The 19,121-nt window shown below is 38.5% G+C and overlaps 1 pseudogene; it reads left to right on the top strand.

Moving 5' to 3' along the window:
• Window positions 1-986: 986 nt before the first annotated feature.
• Window positions 987-19,121, top strand: part of LOC129041584 (tetratricopeptide repeat protein 14-like) — a 47,281-nt pseudogene continuing 29,146 nt past the window's right edge.

The following is a 19,121-nucleotide window of genomic DNA, read 5'->3' on the forward strand; positions in this document are numbered from 1 at the left end:
ATCCACCACATTATTGCCATAACTGCTAAGTGCCCCCATCTATTTGATCTGGCATCACTTTATCCTCTCCCTGACCTTCATCACTTGTCACCTTCAGTAGCAATTTGAGTACTGTGATGCCATTGCATGATACATTGCATACTATTTCCTCCCAGCAAAGATGTCACCTATGCATTCAAATATATGAGCACCCTAATCCTGGAATCCTATTTTGAGAGTCTGCCTAGTGAGGCATCAAGATGTTACCTACGCATTCAAATATGTGAATATTGTGAGCACCGTAATCCTGGAATCCTATTTTGAGAGTCTGCCTAGTGACGCCACTTCCAGGACAAACATCAGCCAGGGTCTCAGCAGAAAAAGATGGTTCATTCAAAGGATCCCTTGGCATCTTTTCTTTCCATACTCCAAACATTGGCCAGAACATTTCATTAACTCAACTTCAAACAGGAAATTCTAAGGCAAATTATGCAGATGCGCTTAATAGAGGTTAGCCTCCAGGGCGAAGAACAAGGCAGAGAAACCTGGAGAATGGATGTGATAGAGCACTCAGATAATAATCAGCATACTTGGCCACATTGGCATTGAAAAAAATGCTTGTTTTTTTATCTTACAACTACTGAATTAGAAATTTTAAGATTGAGAAGACAAATCTTTATAACAGATTAAAAATAGCAATACTTATCCCTCTAAATCAATGTGAAAGATCACCTAAGTGACCGTGCTCTGTGCCTCCAGTGGTCTCCAGGCTTCCTCCTCAGCTTCCCATAGGCTATCAGGCCCAGCAATCTCTAGCCATTGGCTGAGACCTTCTGTGGCAGTCTCTGATTTGCTACAGGGCCATTGTTGCTATCCTTGCTCCAGAGCGAACAGCAGGACAGTCTGCACTGGGGGAGCGTCCTGGTATTAGCTGCCAAGGCTGCCTGGGCCCTCTGCCCCAGCAGCAACCATAGAGCAGAAAAGAGAAGAGAGTTGACAACGATAAAATGCAAAAATTCTTCTTCAAAAAGGCAAAAATCTGCTTTTTGCACCCCTGGAAAGCAGAGACAACTGCAACTTCTGAAATTAATGAAGACAATGAAGATTATTATGCAGCCATGCCTCCTTTAAAACTATTTATGGAGATACCTAGTGTAGATTGGAGAGAGCTGTTTTTCCAAACTATTGAGCATGGTGACTTAGTGATTGGAAAAACTAGTTTTATACAGGAATTTTAATTTTTCGTGGTGTTGATTTGTTGATGAAGTGGAATCATAGGAGATACATTCCACTTCCACTTAGAAAGCACAGGTCTTTGTCCATTAAGAAATGTGTCTTCTTACAGTAACCATAGGGGTTCTTTATCATACTATCAAACTGATGACATCATTCAAGCCAGAATCAAGGATATTGATAGATGCCATGCAAAGCTTGCACTGTCTCTGGATACCTTGTCTCTTCCACCACACCTATCTGGTATTAAATTAGGTATAATTAGCCCTGAAGAACTTCCTTTGTGCTACAGGAGGCGTGTTGAACTAAATAACAATTCTTTGGAGCCTATAAAAATATTATGCAGAGCTCAGTGGAATTTGTTAATCCAGGAGTAACTTTTTTCTAGAAAAAGTAGGAATAGACTAATCCACCACTTAAAAAAAAAAAACATATTTAGGGCCAGGCACGATGGCTCATGCCTGTAATCATGGCACTTTGGGAGGCCGAGGTGGGCGGATCATGAGGTCAGGAGTTCAAGACCAGCCTGACCAACATGGTGAAACCACATCTCTACTAAAAATACAAAAATTAGCCAGGCATGGTGGTGCATACCTGTAATCCCAGCTACTCGGGAGGCTGAGGCAGGAGAATCACTTGAATCTGGGAGGCAGAGGTTGCAGTGAGCCCAGAGGGTGCCACTGCACTCCAGCCTGGGTGACAGAGCGAGACTCCATCTAAAAAAATAAAACACACACAAAAAAACAAAAAACAAAAAAAAAACACCACTAAAAACATATTGAGGGGGTACAAGTACAGTTTCGTTGCATAGATATATTTCACACTGGTGAAGTCTGGGCTTTTCGTGTACCCATCACACAAATAATGAACATTGTACCCAATAGGTAATTTTTTTTTATCTCTCTCTCTCTTTTTTTTTTCTCACCCTCCTTCCACCATCCCACCCTCCTGAGTCCCTAATGTCTGTTATTCTACTCTATATGTCCATGTGTACACATTGTTTAGCTCCCACTTAGAAGGAAGAACATGCGGTATTTGACTTTCTGTTTCTGAGTTATTTCACTTAGGATAATGTACTCCAGTTCCATTCGTGTTGCTGCAACCATCCACCATCTTTAATAAAAGGCCTGCAGAGCAATAATTTCTCTTAAGACAATTTTGTTTCTGCATTAAGAAAGAAACAATATGCATCTTGGACTTTAAAATGTGTGAAGATTACAGTTTAAGATTGGATGCCATGTGGATGCCATGAATGAATACAATAAAGCTCTAGAAACAAACAAAACACTGGCAGTTTATGGAGGATTAAATACCCCAAAGGGAAGTCTGACCAAAGCAACAGAAGATTTTGAGCTTGCATTACAAAACTCTCCAACTCACAGACACTTGTAGAAAGAAGAGGGCAGTTAGAAGAAGAAAAGTTTTTAAATGCTGAAAGTCACTGGGAGAAAGCTTGGGCTTTGGATGAGACTTCGAAAGATGTAAAAATTGCTTCGCAGAAACTTCATAAATAAGTACAGAGAAAAACAGGCTGAAAAGGAAGAAAAGCAGAAAAAAGAAACACGTGAAGAAAGTTACATAACCTCTTAAAAGAGAACAAGGGACAAAGCTCGGTGGCTCACGCCTCTAATCCCAGAATTTTGGGAGGCCAAGGAGGGCAGATCACTTGAGGTCAGGAGTTTGAGACCAGCCTGGCCAACATGGTAAAAGCCTGTCTCTACTGAAAATACAAAAAATTAGCTGGGCATGGTGGTGTGCACCTGTAGTCCCAGCTACTCGAGAGTCTGAGACAGGAGAATTACTTGAACCGGGAGGTGGAGGTTGTAGTGAGCTGAGATTGCACTACTGCACTCCAGCCTGGGCAACAGAGTGAGGCTCCATCTCAAACTAACAAAAAAAAAAAAAAAAAAAAAAAAAGAGAGAGAGAGAAAGGCTAAAGAAGAAAAGAAAATCAACGACTTCCTCTTCCTGTTTCTTCTGCTGATGAATCTGTTTCTGCATCATCCTCATTCTCTTCTAGTCACAAAAAGCATAAGAAACATAAGAGGAACTGTTCAAAGTCTGCTTGAAATTTGAAGAGGCATTCGCTTAGGGTATCCTCAAACCAGATAGACAGAGTAGGAAAGGTGAAACCCAGTTTCAACTAATACTTTAGCATCTTTTCTTAACCAAAAGCAAGAAGTGGAAAAACTACTGGAAAATCACGATAACTTACAATATCAAAAAACATGAGTAAAAGAGAAAGATAGATACTCTCTCCATCTTCAGGTGAAATACTGTATTATTTTGGAGACAGGTCTGAAGAGCCAAGAGATTTTTGTAATACCGATAAAACTGAGACAAGTAGTAGCAACGCAGAAAAGCCATATAAATCAGAAAGACGTTTTTCCAGTAGAAGAAATTCCTCAGATTCCTTCTGTAGGAATTCAAGAAACAAGATAAAAATTTATGATTGTAGATTTGAGCAGGATATGGTTGTAGGAGATGTGGTCATAGGAGGGAAGAAAAGAGCTCTAGAGAAGGTAAAAGCCAGGTTGTATGAGGTATTTCACTTCACCAGCAAGCTCAGACCACTCCTGGAAGTCAGTTGAGAGATACAAAAAAACACACTTATTCTAGATCATGTGATTTCGATAGACATGAGCTAAAATACTGATTAAATACAAATCAAGGAAAATATGAAGGAGAAAATAATTATGGTCAGGATATCAAAACAGAGGTTCCAGAACAAGATGGACTTATAGCAAAGAACACTCAGAAAGCAGCGTTAAAAAAAATTAAAATTTACTCAGTATATTTAATCAGATAGGTGGATTTGGGAAAGAAAAAGAAAATAAGACAAAAAATTTATATGCCGAGGAAATCAGCACCTTTACGTTAAATGATGTTAGTAAAAGTTTTGGGTGTTTTATTTATACCAGTCCAGGGCAAAAATCTCTGTTTCTGAAATTATATGTAGAGATTACAGAAAGCAAATGTTTTGTAGGTTTTCTCAAATTGCATTTGATTCAGTTGTAAAGTCTCTTGTCACAGCTGGATTTTTAGGCTTTTCATGTGTATGTTTATGTACAGTATATTTCTTACTCTGACATTTTTAATTTCTTCACCTAAAGATAATTCTCTAAAAGTATTGTTTCTTCATTGTATGATGGTATACAAGAGTCCATTATACTGGGTCCAAGGTATCCTGCTGTTTGAGAGAAAATTAAATCTGTGCATGAACACTTGCATCATTTTTATCAAACATTGTTTCATTCTCTTTTCTGTTAAATTTAAAACCCTAAGCCTTTGAAAGTGATTATATGTTTTAATGCTTTTAAATACCATTTTATATGTATCGTCAGTTCAAATATTAAATATTTTTGCACAGTTGTTTATTTTTTTAAATAGACTATATGACCAAGTGCAGTGGCACACACTTATAATCACAACACTTTGGGAGGCTGAGGGCAGAGAATCACTTAAAGCCAGGAGTTCGAGACCATCTTGGGCAACATAGCAAGATCCCATATCTACAAAAATTGTTTTTAAACATTAGCCAGACATGGTGGCATGTGCCTGTAGTCCCAGCTTCTGAGGAGGCTGAGGGGAGAAGATCACTGGACCCCGGCAGGTCAAGGTTACAGAGAGCCATGATTGCATCACTGCTCTCCAGCCTGGGTGGCAAAGTGAGATGTTGTCTCAAAAAAATAAAATACTATATGAACATGAGTATGTAAGACTCTGTGTTGTAGAGGACTGGGACCTCACTATCTAAATGGAAACATTACTTGGCAAAAGCCAACATGCTTTATAATTATTTTACTTTGATTATATTTTCATTTGGGGGTTTAATGAGTTTGAATAATTTGCAGATGTTATTTTGTTAAAATGGAATTTATTAGATTTAGAATATGTTATTATAAATTATAGTTAATACAATTACAACTACAAATATTCTTCTATAATACTGTACATGTTTGCTAGTGTCATTTGGAGCAGACATAATTACCAGAGTGTGTGTGGACTTTAAAAATTTCCTAACATTGTTGACTCAAGTCTTATCCTTATACTGGTAGCAGACCTTGGAACTGATACTCTTCTTTTTGTTGAATTTTTGGGATCTGTCATGATGGCATGCAAAACCATGAACCAAAAGTATGGACTATTCATGTAAATAACACGAAGACTTATAAAAAAATACAATGTAGTATAAATACCAAATAATATTTATGGATGCTAATGTGTTTCATTTGAAGAATTTATAGAGCTCTGCTATTGGTGATGAAAACTAAGCTTAAAACATTGATTATATTAAGCATAAACATGGAGTGGAGGAGTGAGGGAATGAAGGGTTTGGGTAAAAAAGGGATACTGTGATTGGAGGAGCTGTGTGAGCACCAAGATCGGATTTTGTTGAGGCTCAACCTCCTGGCCTAAAAGCCAACACTCCCATTTGAAAGAGTTTATCTAGATCATCACAAGATGACACTGATAACTTTATGATCTGCTTCTGGAAATTCAAACATGATGGAGAGTATATAGACATGTAGAAATACCTCAGTGTAACTAGGGATTTGAGTTATTTTACTTTAGTTCTTTGTATAGTATTCCTAACAATATTTTAATGATTGTTTTATGTTTCTTTCATTCCATGGGGAAGATTGATTTTTGTGCTGAGGTCCTAAAAGCAAGAATGTGGTATATATAATAACACATATATAATTTATGTATAAATTTATGTATAATTTATGTATACATTATATATGTGTTTAAATATGTCAGTTATTTATATAATTTGTGTGTATATGTGTATATAAGCACAAAAAATTATAAAAATGAATGTATACATTTATTTTTAATATATTATATGTGTGTTTAAATATACAGTTATCTGTATAATTTGTGCGTGTGTATGTATATAAGCACCAAAAAATTTATAGGAAATCAATGAGTTCCTAAGTTTTTCATAGACCATCAGTGAAAAATATGCTGCAAATGATCAGAAAATATTTTAAAACCATAGTCCTAACTGTTTCTTAGGGGGAAGAGAGTATGAGCAACAGAGTGGTGAAATAAAAGTCTGGAAGGTATAGGTCAGAATCTAAAAATATTGTGCATATTTTTGAAAGTTCTAAGAAGAGATTTAAAATTATATGTGAGTACAGTAATGAAATGGCAAAAACATAAACAATAAGGTAATTACATAGTATAAAATAAGAAAACTTACCATACTTAAATGTCTATATGCTAGGTTTGAGTGATAAACCAATAATATTTTATGTAGTCCATACAACAATCCATGAAGTAGATACAAATAGTCTCCACTGACATGAGGAAACTAAGGCTTAAAAAGGTTAAGTGATAGCATTCACACCCCTGCTTAAAGCCCAAGCTGGGGTCATCTCTGGTGGACTCCAAAGCTCATGCTCTTAACCACTATGCTATGATTCCTTTCACGGAAAAATAATTAGTGGAATAGAGTGTAGATCGAGTTTTCTTCTTGTTGTTTTTATTTGTTGTTGTTTTAGTAAGGCAAATGTTTTTCTACAAAATTTTTATCCTTCATAGAATCTGCCTACTACAAATGGTCCTGCAACACGAGAGACTTTATCCTATATAGGTGGTAGCACTTTTGATTGTGGGTCCTTGTGTCTCTCACTTTCAGAATCAATGGAAAATACAGTCTCTAAGTGTAAAGATAGTCTGTTCATTCCCAAGGCTTACTTGTAGACATTATACTCTAAACTAAAAGAAAGTGGCAGCCCTGGATCAGGGATGGAAAAAAGAATGTGCCTAGAATACTCTGAAGGAGTTATTTTATAGATATATAAAAAGGTAGAGAAATTCTGAGCTAGCAACAAGGACCTTTGGAGAAGCATGCGGGGAAAGAGCAGAAGGTTTTGAAGATCACAAAAAATGCACAAAGCAAAGTGAAATTAAAGTTCTAAGAGACAAAAAAGGCTAGGGAGGGGTACAGAGAAATCCCTGATGTGGTAATAGCTTTGGTCATACTTAGGGAATATCAAATATGAAATTTATGGAGAGGTGGAATAATTGGAAAGAAGACTGGGGACTGGCAAAGCAGTTGGAGGAGTTGGGTTAAAAACAACAACAACAACAACAAAAATACTTTCCAACAGGCTAAACGAATATAGCCAATGGGTAATAAGTATGCATAATAGAAGTCTTGAATAAAGATACTTTTTGATCACAGGACTTCTCACAAATATGATTTTTGTTTTTCTTTCTTGAGACAGAGTCTCGTTCTGTTGCCCAGGCTGGAGTGCAGTGGCATGATCTCAGCTCACTGCCACCTCTGCCTCCCAGGTTCAAGTGATTCTCCTGCCTCAGCCTCCTGGGTAGCTGGGATTACAGGTACCCACCACCATGCCCAGATAATTTTTGTATTTTTAGTAGAGATGGGGTTTCACCATGTTGTCCAGGCTAACTTCGAGCTCCTGACATCCAGCAATCCTCCCACCTCGGCCTCCCAAAGTGCTGAGTTTACAAGTGTGAGCCACTGCACCTGGCCCTGAATTCTTTAATGTAGACAACAGAATAGAAGTGCACCAAAGATTTTCTTAATTAATTATACTCATGGAATTTTTTTACACATGAATTGAAAGTATTATATAATGGGATTTCCCCAATCCCCCCAAAAAACTTTTCTTCTTCTAGTCATCTCCAGTTTATCACTGGTGCACCATACAGTTGTAGAAGACAAAAATCTAAGCCGTATCTTCGATTCATTCCACGTCCTGTAGGCTAAACTGGATAATTTAGATTAATTTCAAACGCAATGAGAAACCACTGAAGGTTTTTAAGCAGATAAATGATTGCTGGGATCGACATTTTTAAGAAGCTTATTCTGGCAACTTTTGGATAAATTTGATTGAAGAGCAATAGTAAAATTCACAAGATCTTTCTGATTTCTCCTAAGTGAGCTGGCCCCTGCCTGGCACTGGTGTCACATCCCCTGTCACTCTTCTCTGTTTTGCATCCCTCTGGTCATGCCAGATTCTTTCCTGTTAACACTTGTCTGGAATGCTCCCGCCCAGGTTCTTGTATAGCTTACCGACACTTATCTTTCATGCCTCAACTTAAGTTTCATCTCCTCAAAGAGGCTTTCCCTGACCATTCATCATTTCATTTCCTTTACTTGTTTCTTGTCTGTTTCTTCTGTTGGAATATTAGCTCTATGATGGTAGAGACTGCATCTACCTTGTTACTAGCACATAGCAGCACATAGCAGACATTTGGTAAATATTCATTAAATAAATCAATGAATCAATAGAAAAATGGATGGAGAGATGGGTAAATAGGATTAGCTTCATTTCCTAGATTCAACAAGATTCTGGAATGTGGGAAATGGTACATTTAGGCTGAAGGTTCTTACCACTATTAGTAAACTTGTTTGGTTTATCTCTGCTATAAATTCTTTCAGGTTTAGTAAGACTCATATGAATGTTTCCATGTTACAGGAAGATTTTTTTTTCTAAAATAATGTTTCTCTTGTGTCTGGCAGAAGGCCACCTGGCTTCCAGACTGAGCACCCTACACGTCAGAGGCACAGTGGTATAAAATGACACTTTTCTATTTGTATTTCTCTCTTCTGACCATCCCTTCTCTTAGATAAGACAGTCACAATGACAAGGATCCTATTAGGAAATCTTGTATTGTCTAATAGCTAATCCCAAATGGGAGATAAAACTATTTGCAACAATTCTTTTTCACTTACTATTATATTCTCTCTTACACTTCATAACTCTTTTACACCTTTCCTCTCTCCTCAAACCTCCCATAAGTCTTCTCCTTTCCCTTTCCTGACCCTGTCATCTATCTAATGATTATCCTTCATATTTCACTGAAAATAAAAGCACTGTCAATCGATAGTTAAACCCCCAAATCCAGGAGTCATCTTTGATTTCCCTTTTTCATTAATCTCCAACATCCAATCTCTCTGCAAGTCCTATTAAGTCTCAACTTCAAAACATACAGAATCAGTCTGGTTCTTTTCATCTCCACTATGCCCACCCTATCTGAAGCACCATCATTTCCCATCTGGATACTGCAACAGCCTCCTGGTTGACCTCTCTTTTTCTGTAAAATTGATTTTCCTCATAGTGGTCAGAACCATGTGTTAAGAATATAAATCAGATCCTGTTGCTTTTCTGCCTGAAACATGGGCTTCCTTTCCTACTTAGAGTACAACTCATTGACCTTACCTTTACCTAGTAGTCCTACCAGAGCGGGTCCCTGACCACCCTCTCTGATCGCATCTCTCCTATTACAATATTCCAGATACACTGCCTTCTTTTTGTCCTGGAACTTGCCAAGTTCCTCTCATGTTAGGGCCTCTCATGTTAGGGCCTCCTCCAGAAAAGCTCCTCCCCTAGAAGATTTGAGCAAGATTGGCTTCTTTCTGTCATCGAGTTCTCAGCTTCAATGTTACCTTCACACTGAGGTCTTCACTGAGGACCCACTCTTATCGTGTTATATTTTCTTCTTAGCACTTAACAGTATCTGAACTTATTTGCTTGTTTACTATCCGTGTTCCTCTGCTAGAATATAAGCTCCATATGGTAGAAACTTTGTCTATCTTGATGTGCAGTCAGTACCTAGAGGAAGTACTCAATAAATATTTATTGAAATAATGAATTAAAAATTTACACCCAGACCAACACTTTTTATAGGATGGAATATTCTTATCACATGAGTGGATTTCCAGAGAGTTGGAAGAAGTCACTCTCTCATAATCAGAAAGAAGAGCTTTTCTTAAATTCTCATTTCTCAAACAATTAAAAGATTGTCTGTCTGTCTTTGAATCAGGGTGTCTGAAGTAACAGAATATATGAGTTTACAAATATGACATTTTATTTTAAAAAATAGTTTTGTATTTGCTCAATTCAAATTATCTCCCCAAATATGATGTCCATAACTTTCTACCTCTATGATCTGTCCAGTTTTACTGACATAAAGAATGAGGAGCAACTTGGCAGTGTGGCAGACCTGCTTTAAGGTTGTAATTGATTCCAAGCTGAATGCTCACATGTCTTGGCATTTTAAACAATGTTCATATACACTTCCTTTATACAACTTGTTCAAGTATCTAATTTCTAAATCCCACACCACATGGAAAGCCAGTTTCATACAATATTTAAAGAAAAACATCTTTGCCAGATTCCAGGAGCCAGGGGAAGCAGATAACACAAGAAATAGTCTCTTTGCTATAGAAGTAAGTTGTCAACATATTCCACTTCCCTATTCCTTCACCCTAACTAAAACTGCCATCCTCAGCAGGAGTATTTGCTGTTCTTGACTTTTAAAAAATAAGAAACTTCACTAGATTAAAAATCAGAGACTGATTGTGATAGTTCAGAAATAAAGGATAGAATAAGCAATGTCTGGGTACATTTTAGCTCTTGGCTGTCAGCTTCTCATGCAGCTGAATTTAAGGTTTAATAACTATGTTGAGGCATTGCAGAGGATTCCCATTACCCAGCCAGGGGTGCCTTTACTCTCATCCATTTATATCCGCTTCACAGAGCCAAAGAGAAATTTGAGGAAGAGTAAACACAAAGCTTTTTGTTTGCTTGTTTGTTCATTTTGAAATGGAGTCTCCCTCTGTAGTCCAGGCGGGAGTGCAGTGGCGCAATCTCGGCTCACTGCAACCTCTGCCTCCTGGGTTCAGGTGATTCTCCTGCCTCAGCCTCCCAAGTAGCTGGGATTACAGGCACACACTACCATGCCCGGCTAATTTTTGTATTTTTAGTAGAAACGGGGTTTCACCATGTTGGTCAGGCTGGTCTTGAACTCCTGACCTTGTGATCCGCCCACCTCAGCCTCCCAAAGTGCTGGGATTACAAGCATGAGCCGCAGTGCCTGGTCTAAGCTTTATCTCCTACATGTCTTTCTACTAGCATCTCACCAGCAACATCTGCTGTGGTTCCCCGTAACTGTCCATTTTAGATGAAGGAGAGGGAAAAGGAAAGAGGGGGCTTGTATTCAGAGGCTGCTGCTGCTACAAAGATATAAACTTAGCTTTATTTCAATGTATGTATATTTTAAAGGACATTAGCGTGACCTAAATATTTTGTGTATTATTAAATTACACATAATATTAATAAATATTAATATCAATAAATGAGGAAAAGAGGTAAAACTGGAGAAATAGAAATTTCTTTCTTTTCCCACCTGATTGTGGTTACAAAATTTGTTAAGGGTCTGTTCTTTCACTTAAACTTCATTGTTAGCACTTACACAGGTTGACAGTTTGTGCCATAAATGCATTTCTATTGATCATGAGTTAGTTTTCTAGGGTTGCCATAATGAAATACCACACAGACTGAGTGAAACAAAGAAATTTGTTTTCTCACACTTCTGCAAGTTGGAAGCCTCAGATCAAGGTGGCGGCAAGTTTGGCCTTTTTCCTCGGCTTGCAGATGGCCACTGTCTCACTGTGTCTTCAGATGGCCTTTCTTCTGTGCATACAGATCCCTAATGTCTCTTTGGGCATCCAAATTTATTCTTCTTCTCCTCCTTCTCCTCCTCCTTATTCTTCTTTTGTTCTTTTTTTTTTTTTTTTTTTTTTTTTTTGAGACAGCCTCACTCTGTCACCCAGACTGGACTGTAGTGCAGTGGTGCGATCTCGGCTCACTGCAACCTCCACCTCCTGGGTTCAAGTGATTCTCATGCCTCAGCACCCCCAAGTAGCTGAAATTATAGGTGCATGCCACCACCCCTGGCTAATTTTTGCTATTATTATTATTATCATTATTATTATTATTATTATTATAGAGATGGGGTTTTGCCATGTTGGCCAGGCTGGTCTTGAACTCCTGGCCTCAAGTGATCCGCCTTCCTTGTCCTCCTACAGTGCTGGCATTACAAATGTGAGCCACTGCACCCAGCTCCCCAAATTTCCTGTTCTTACAAGGCCAACAGCCAATTTGAATTAGGACTCACACTAATGGTCTCACTATCATCACCTCTTTAAAGGGCCTAACTCTAAATACAGTTATACTCTAAGATCCTCAGGGTTAGAGATTCAACACAAGAATTTGTGGAGTAGGGGACATAATTCAGCCTGTAATAGATGGTAGGCTTATACTACAACATCAGGCTTGCACTGGGTACAAACCATATTCCTGCTTCTACCTCAATGCTTCTTTTCTTCCATTCCTTGGCATATGTTCAAAGTTGACTGACATAATTCTTATTGTTGAAGCAAGTGATGAAGTAGCCTAGTGATAGTAACTAATTTTCTGAAACTCTTTTGGAATGTATAGATACTGGTTAGGAATCACCTAGTAACAGGTATATTGACATGAAGCTAAAGTCTGTGTAGATAGTGTAAAATTCTGGGGAAACACCAGCACATCCTGGAGTAATGGAGAAGAAAAAAAAGGTACAAGGAAAGTATGATCCTTGTCTTAGTCTATTTGTTATGTGCTATAACAAAATATCTGACACTGGGTAATTTGGAAAGAACAGAAATTTATTTCTCACAATTCTGGAACCTGAGAAGCTGAAGATCATAGTGCCAGCAGATTTGGTGTTTGGTGAGCACAGACACTTCCTAAAAGCCCCACGTCTTAATGCTGTTGCACTGGGAATTAAGTTTCAACATGAAATTTGAAGGAGACACAAATAGTCAAACCACAGCAATCCTAAACCAAGAGGAGCTAATACAAGGGAATGTTTGAAGTAAGAAGAGTAAGAGAGGGTCTGATGAAGTCTCCAAAGCAAAGCATAGACAATTAAAGATAGTATTTTTTTTTTCTTTTACAGTTTTCATGACAACCAGCATGGTGAGCCTGGAGCATTTCAGAGGCAGAAAAAGAGTGCATAGACATGAAAAAGAGGGGCCATATTGATAAGAAAAATAGTACAGAGGTAGAATCTATAGTACTTTGAAGATGCCTGAAAAACAGGGGAGAGAGAAATGGTATAATTGAAAATGACTGAGTGAGAAGATGGTGATTAAATACAGTGGGTTGTATTGAGGAGTTGTATTAGATAAATTGAATTCAGTGTTCCTGCAAGATATCTAAATGACAACACACAGGAGGAACTGGGAAATTCAAAACTAGAGTTGTTAGAAAAGTTAAGGCTACAGGTAAGGATTTGGCATTTGTCTGCATAGATGACCCAAACCAAAAGAGCTAGTGAAGATATTGAGAGAGCACAAAGGAGAAATGAAGAGAGTTAAGGACATAGCCTTGTAAAAGCCTACATGGGAGGGAAAGGTGAGACCAAGAAGGAAAGAGAAGGCACACCCGGAGAGCGCAACACAATGGACTTCAAGAGAAGAAGGTGCTTCAAGGATGTGGGTAAATGGCTTAAAACCTCTTTTTTTTCTTTTCCATGAGAATTTGCTGTTTTAAAACTTTCTAACCCTGTTCTCCAGGAAATGTGATAAAAATGACATGTCATATCAATGCTAAGCAACTCAATGAATGCTGATTGGAAGATTGTGTCTTGACTGGGAGTTCTAGGTATGACTATATATACCGAGTGATAAGTCATCATTTTTTATTTTGAATATGCAAGACCCTGGAAGCTATGGCTAAGGGTTGTGAGAAGAGACGTTGGCTCATGTAGGACACGGGGTTTCTAAGCTAGGGTTGTTCCCACACTCACTCATTGTGTATTTTGTCTTCTTGCATGGATTGCCATGAGGAAAGAAGGAACAAAAAGAATAACCCCAGGACAGATAAATAGACTGGTGGATTAACTGCCACAGGAATTCCAATGAAGTATTGAAAGGGAAAAAAAGTCAGAAGAGAATTGCATATGCAACTTCTCCCCCTCAAAAGAAACAAAATCATTCTAAGACAAAGGTGAAATAAAAGCATTTCTGTCAAACAAAAGCTAGGGGAATTTACCACCAGCAGACATGCACTGTAAAAAATATTAAATGGAATACTACATAAAAGAATGAAGAGGCTGGGTGCGGTGGCTCATGCCTGTAATCCCAGCACTTTGGGAGGCTGAGGCAGGCGGATCACGAGGTCAGGAGATCCAGACCATTCTGGCTAACACGGTGAAACCCCGTCTCTACTAAAAATTAGCCGGGCATGATGGTAGGGGGCTGTAGTCCCAGCTACTCGGGAGGCTGAGGCAGGAGAATCGCGTGAACCCAGGAGGCGGAGCTTGCAGTGAGCCGAGATCGTGCCAGTTCACTCCAGCCTGGGCAAGACTCCGTCCCCCCCAAAAAAAAAGAAAAGAAAAGAATGAAGAAAACCAAAAATGATACATGTAAGGGTAAATATAAAAGATGCTTTTTCTAATTTTTACATTTCTTTAAAAGAAAAATGACTGTTTAAGGCAAAAATAATAGCAATGTATTACAGGATTTATAATAAATGTGGGCATAAATTGTATGACAATAATAGTACAAAACATGGGGGGATGGAATGAAAGTATAATATTATATTATAAGATTCTTACATTTCTTGCATTATCTATGAAGTGGTATAATATCATTTGAAGGAAGACTGTGATAAGCTGAAAACCTAAACTCCAGAGCATTGTAAACTCTAGAGCAATTACTAAACTAATATAACAATAAAGCAAAGAGATATTTAATAAGACAGACGGGAGAAAAATGAATTAATTTAAAAATCTATACAAAAAGTAGTAGAAAGGGAAAATGGAACAAAAATCAGATCAGATAAATAGAAAACAACAAGGTGATAAATCTAATCCAACCATGTTTATAATTATATTAGTTACTAATGATTTAAACATTTCAATGAAAAGGCAACAATTGTTGGATGGGATTTAAAAAAGCAGGACCTAACTATGCTGGAAAAAAAAAACAAAACCCTACTTTAAATATAAAAAATTCAGCTGGACACGATGGCTTATGCCTGTAATCCCAGAAATTTGGGAGGCTGAGCAGGTAGACCATTTGAGGTCAGGAGTTCGAGACCAGCCTGACCGACATGGTGAAACACCATCTCTATTGAAAATACAAAAATTAGCTGGGCATGGTGGTGCACACTTGTAATCCCAGCCACTCAGGAGGCTGAGGCAGGAGAATCGCTTGAACCTGGGAGACAGAGGTTGCAGTTAGCTGAGATCGCACCACCACACCCCAGCCTGGGCAACAGAGCAAGACTCCATCTCAAAAAAATAAAATAAAACAAATCAATACAAAAACTCAGATATGTTAAAAATCATGGATGGAAAAAGATATACTATGCCAAAACTAATAAAAAGAAATCTGGAGTGGAATTAATAATTTCAAATAAAGTAAAAGTCAAAGTAAGGAATATTACCAATCCTGGAAATAAAGCAGGGCACCTCATAATATGAAGGGGTCATTTACAAAATATAAGAACTAAAGCTATAAACAACAACTTGATAATAAATATACAAACTGACCACATTTTTGTTTAATGGATATTAACATACAGATAGACAGAAGGAGTAAGTTCTAGTGTTGGATCGTGTAGTAGGGCAACTATAGTTAAAAATAATATATTTCTTTATGTGTCATTCAAGTTTGTTTTTTGACAAAGTGGCAAATAGGGACATGAAAAGCTGCTTACTATCACTAGTCAAAAGGCAAATGCAAATTAAAACCACAATGATTTATGAGTACACACCCAGAAAAATTACAATATCAAACATTGGTAAAGATGTAGAGAAATTGTTTTTCTCAAGTATTCCAAAATGGTACACCCATTCTATTAAACAGACACATATCATAAAACATAGCAATCACACACCTGAGTATTTACTCGAGGGAAATAAAAATCTATGTTCATACATAGCCTTTTAAGCAAATATCTCTAGAGATTTACTCAAAGCCAAAATCGGTAAACAACACAAATGTCCGTCAATTGGTAAATAGATCAACAAACCTGTGGTACATGAACTAAATAGTTCATGTTTTATGACATCATGAATTCCAAAAGCATTGCCTTAAGTGAAAGAAGCCAAACATACAAAAATACATACTGTAGCTTTCATTAATATTAAATTCTAAAAAAAGGGGAAACTATAGTGACCTAGAGCAGATCAGTGTTTGCCAGGCGCCCAGGGTGGTGGGAAGGTGGTTGACTGCAAACGGCATCAGAAAACATTTTGAGCTGATGGAAATATTTCATATCTTGATTTTGGTTGTGGTTACATGACTATATACATTTGTAAATACTCATTGAGATGTGTACTTAAAATCAGCAAGTTTTATCACTGGTAAATTATATGCCAGTAAAGATGATTTTAAAAAGAAAGACCCAAAAGCTGTTCCCAAATAGTGATCCAAATAACATGGTATTATGGGCTGAATGTATTTCCTCAAAATTCATACATTGAATGCCTAGCCCCTAGTGTGATGGTATTTAGAGGTGGCACCTTTGGAAGGTGATTAGGTTTAGATGGGATTAGTGCCCTTATAAGAAGAAGAAGAGAAAGAGTCCATGAGGACTCATGGAGGGGAGGTCTGTGAGCACAGAGAGGATGCTGTCTACATGTCAGGAAGAGAGCCCTCATAGGATATCAGATCTGCCAGCAACTTGATTATTTCTCCAGAACCATGAGAGATAAATTTCTGTTGTCTACATTGCCCAGTCTGTGGTATTTTGTTAGAGCAGACTGAGGGAGCTAAGATAACTGGTACCTCAGGGATCTGTTAATCAATACTTCAAGAACAATAGGTGTTCTGGTCACAGAAGTTTGAGTAATGCTGTATAATAAATTATTCTCTTGGAGCTCCACAGTAAACAATAACCTATTAAAGAACCTGGGAAATATCTGGTTACAACAAAAAAGAAAAGAAACCTGTTTGATTCGGGAAAATTTTTTCTCATCAAAACTATTAATTTCTCTTGGAAGTATTTCTCTGTATAAACCAGTTTGTATAGTTCTAGTGTGCAATATACTTTTGAGAAGTTTGTCATCAAGGGGAATAAGATCAATAGGTCTGTCATCTGATTGAGATTTTAAAAAATCAAAAGAAAACATTTTTTAACCATTTTATTTAAGTAAACACACAACAAAAGTTACCTTTTTATTAGTTTTATAAATTTAACACACATATGGACTCATGAATTCACCACTCGCCATCCACCACTGTGAGGCACCTGTTGCCACTCCCAATCAGGCTAAAGGCTTGCCATTGTTCCTGCATGGCTAAGTGCCTGGGTTCATCCTAATCGAGCTGAACACTAGTCACTGGGTTCCACAGTTCTCTTCTGTGACCCACAGCTTCTAATAGAGCTATAACACTCACCACATGGCCCAAGGTTCCATTCCTTGGAATCTATGAGGCCAAGAACCCCAGGTCAGAGAACAAAAGGCTTGTCACCATCTTGGGAGCAGCCTGCCCCATCTTGGGAGCAGCCTGCCACCATCTTGGGAGCTCTAAGAACAAAGACCCACCTGTAACATTTGGTGGCCTGTACGAGGTTCCTCCAAAGAGGTGAGTAATATCAGACCCCTTTCGCTTGCTATCCTGTCCTATCCTTCCTTAGAATTGGAGGAAAATACCGGCTATCTGTCGGCAGGTTAAACACGATTAGCACGGCCACCGGACTAAAGACTCAGGTGTGAGGCTTCCTGGGAAAATGTTTTCTAACAACCCGCAACCCTTTTGGGTTGGGAGCATTGGTCTGCCTGGAACCAGCTTCCACTTTCACAATTTTCCTGGGGGAAGCCGAGGGCTGACTAGAGGCAGAAAGCTGTTGTCCTGACCTGCCAGCATTGTCCAGTCGATATCATGGTGCAGCCAGAAGTCTCTACTCAACAGTCACCCATGTGTGCACCCCTACCTCTCCTTCTGGCCCATACCTCCTGGGTCCTGACCATGACTTTCTTGAAAGTGTAGCCCCAAAATTCTCCTTACTTCTGAATCTACTTCTTCCTATCCCTACCTCCTAGATACTAATGCTTTAGATTTTCACTTCCTCTCCCAAGTATTAGAGCAAGTTGTATCTCCAAAAGGATCTAGGGAAGCTCTATGCTGTGTCCTTAGGCACCTAAGCTATGAACCCAGGGATACTTTTCCCTGGTGTCCCTCTCAATTTAGGTATATAGCTCTTGACATGCTCAATTATGTGGGATCTGTTCCCCACCACCCTTGCCAGGGCCCCAAGTTTGTAAATGGCTAGGAGGATTACTCTCCCATTGTATAAGATACTCTCCTCCCCCAATTTCTACCCAACTTACCCACTGCAATACAATCTCCAAGCCTTGGCTCCTTGGCCAGGACCTTGGAACTGAGGACCCAGTACTTTAACAACTGGAACTGGGTCTGCAACAACACAATAGATCAGGATGAAAGCAATTTGAGTAAATAAAAGGGAGGCACATATTCCTATAGTGGCAAATGGGGGTAATGAGCAAACGTCCTTCTGTTGTGTTCCCAAAATCCATCTACAAAAAGAGAAAGAGAAAGGCAGAAAGTCAAAGAGAGAGAGAGAGGAAGAGACAGGCAGAGAGAGGGAGGAAGAGACAGGACAAAAGGGGAGTCAGAGAGAGAGAGAGAGAAAGTCAAAGGAGAAAGAAAGAGAGAGATATATAAGTAGTATATAAGTAGTAAAGAAATAATAGTGTACTGGGACGGGTGCAGTGGCTCACACCTGTAATCCTAACACTTTGGGAGGCCGAGATGGGTGGATCACGAGGTCAGGAGATCAAGACCATCCTGGCTAACATGGTGAAATCCCATCTATACTAAAAATACAAAAAATTAGCCAGGCATGGTGGTGGGTGCCTGTAGTCCCAGATACTCATGAGGCTGAGGCAGGAGAATGGCGTGAACCTGGGAGGTGGAGCTTGCAGTGAGCTGAGATCACGTCACTGCACTCCAGCCTGGGCCACAGAGCAAGACTCCATCTCAAAAAAAAAAGAAAAAACAGTGTACCCTATTCCTTTAAAAGCTAGGGTAAATTTAAAACCTATGATTGATAATTGAA

The sequence above is a fragment of the Pongo pygmaeus genome, chromosome 6, assembly GCF_028885625.2.
Source record: "Pongo pygmaeus isolate AG05252 chromosome 6, NHGRI_mPonPyg2-v2.0_pri, whole genome shotgun sequence".
NCBI classification, from domain to species: domain Eukaryota; kingdom Metazoa; phylum Chordata; class Mammalia; order Primates; family Hominidae; genus Pongo; species Pongo pygmaeus.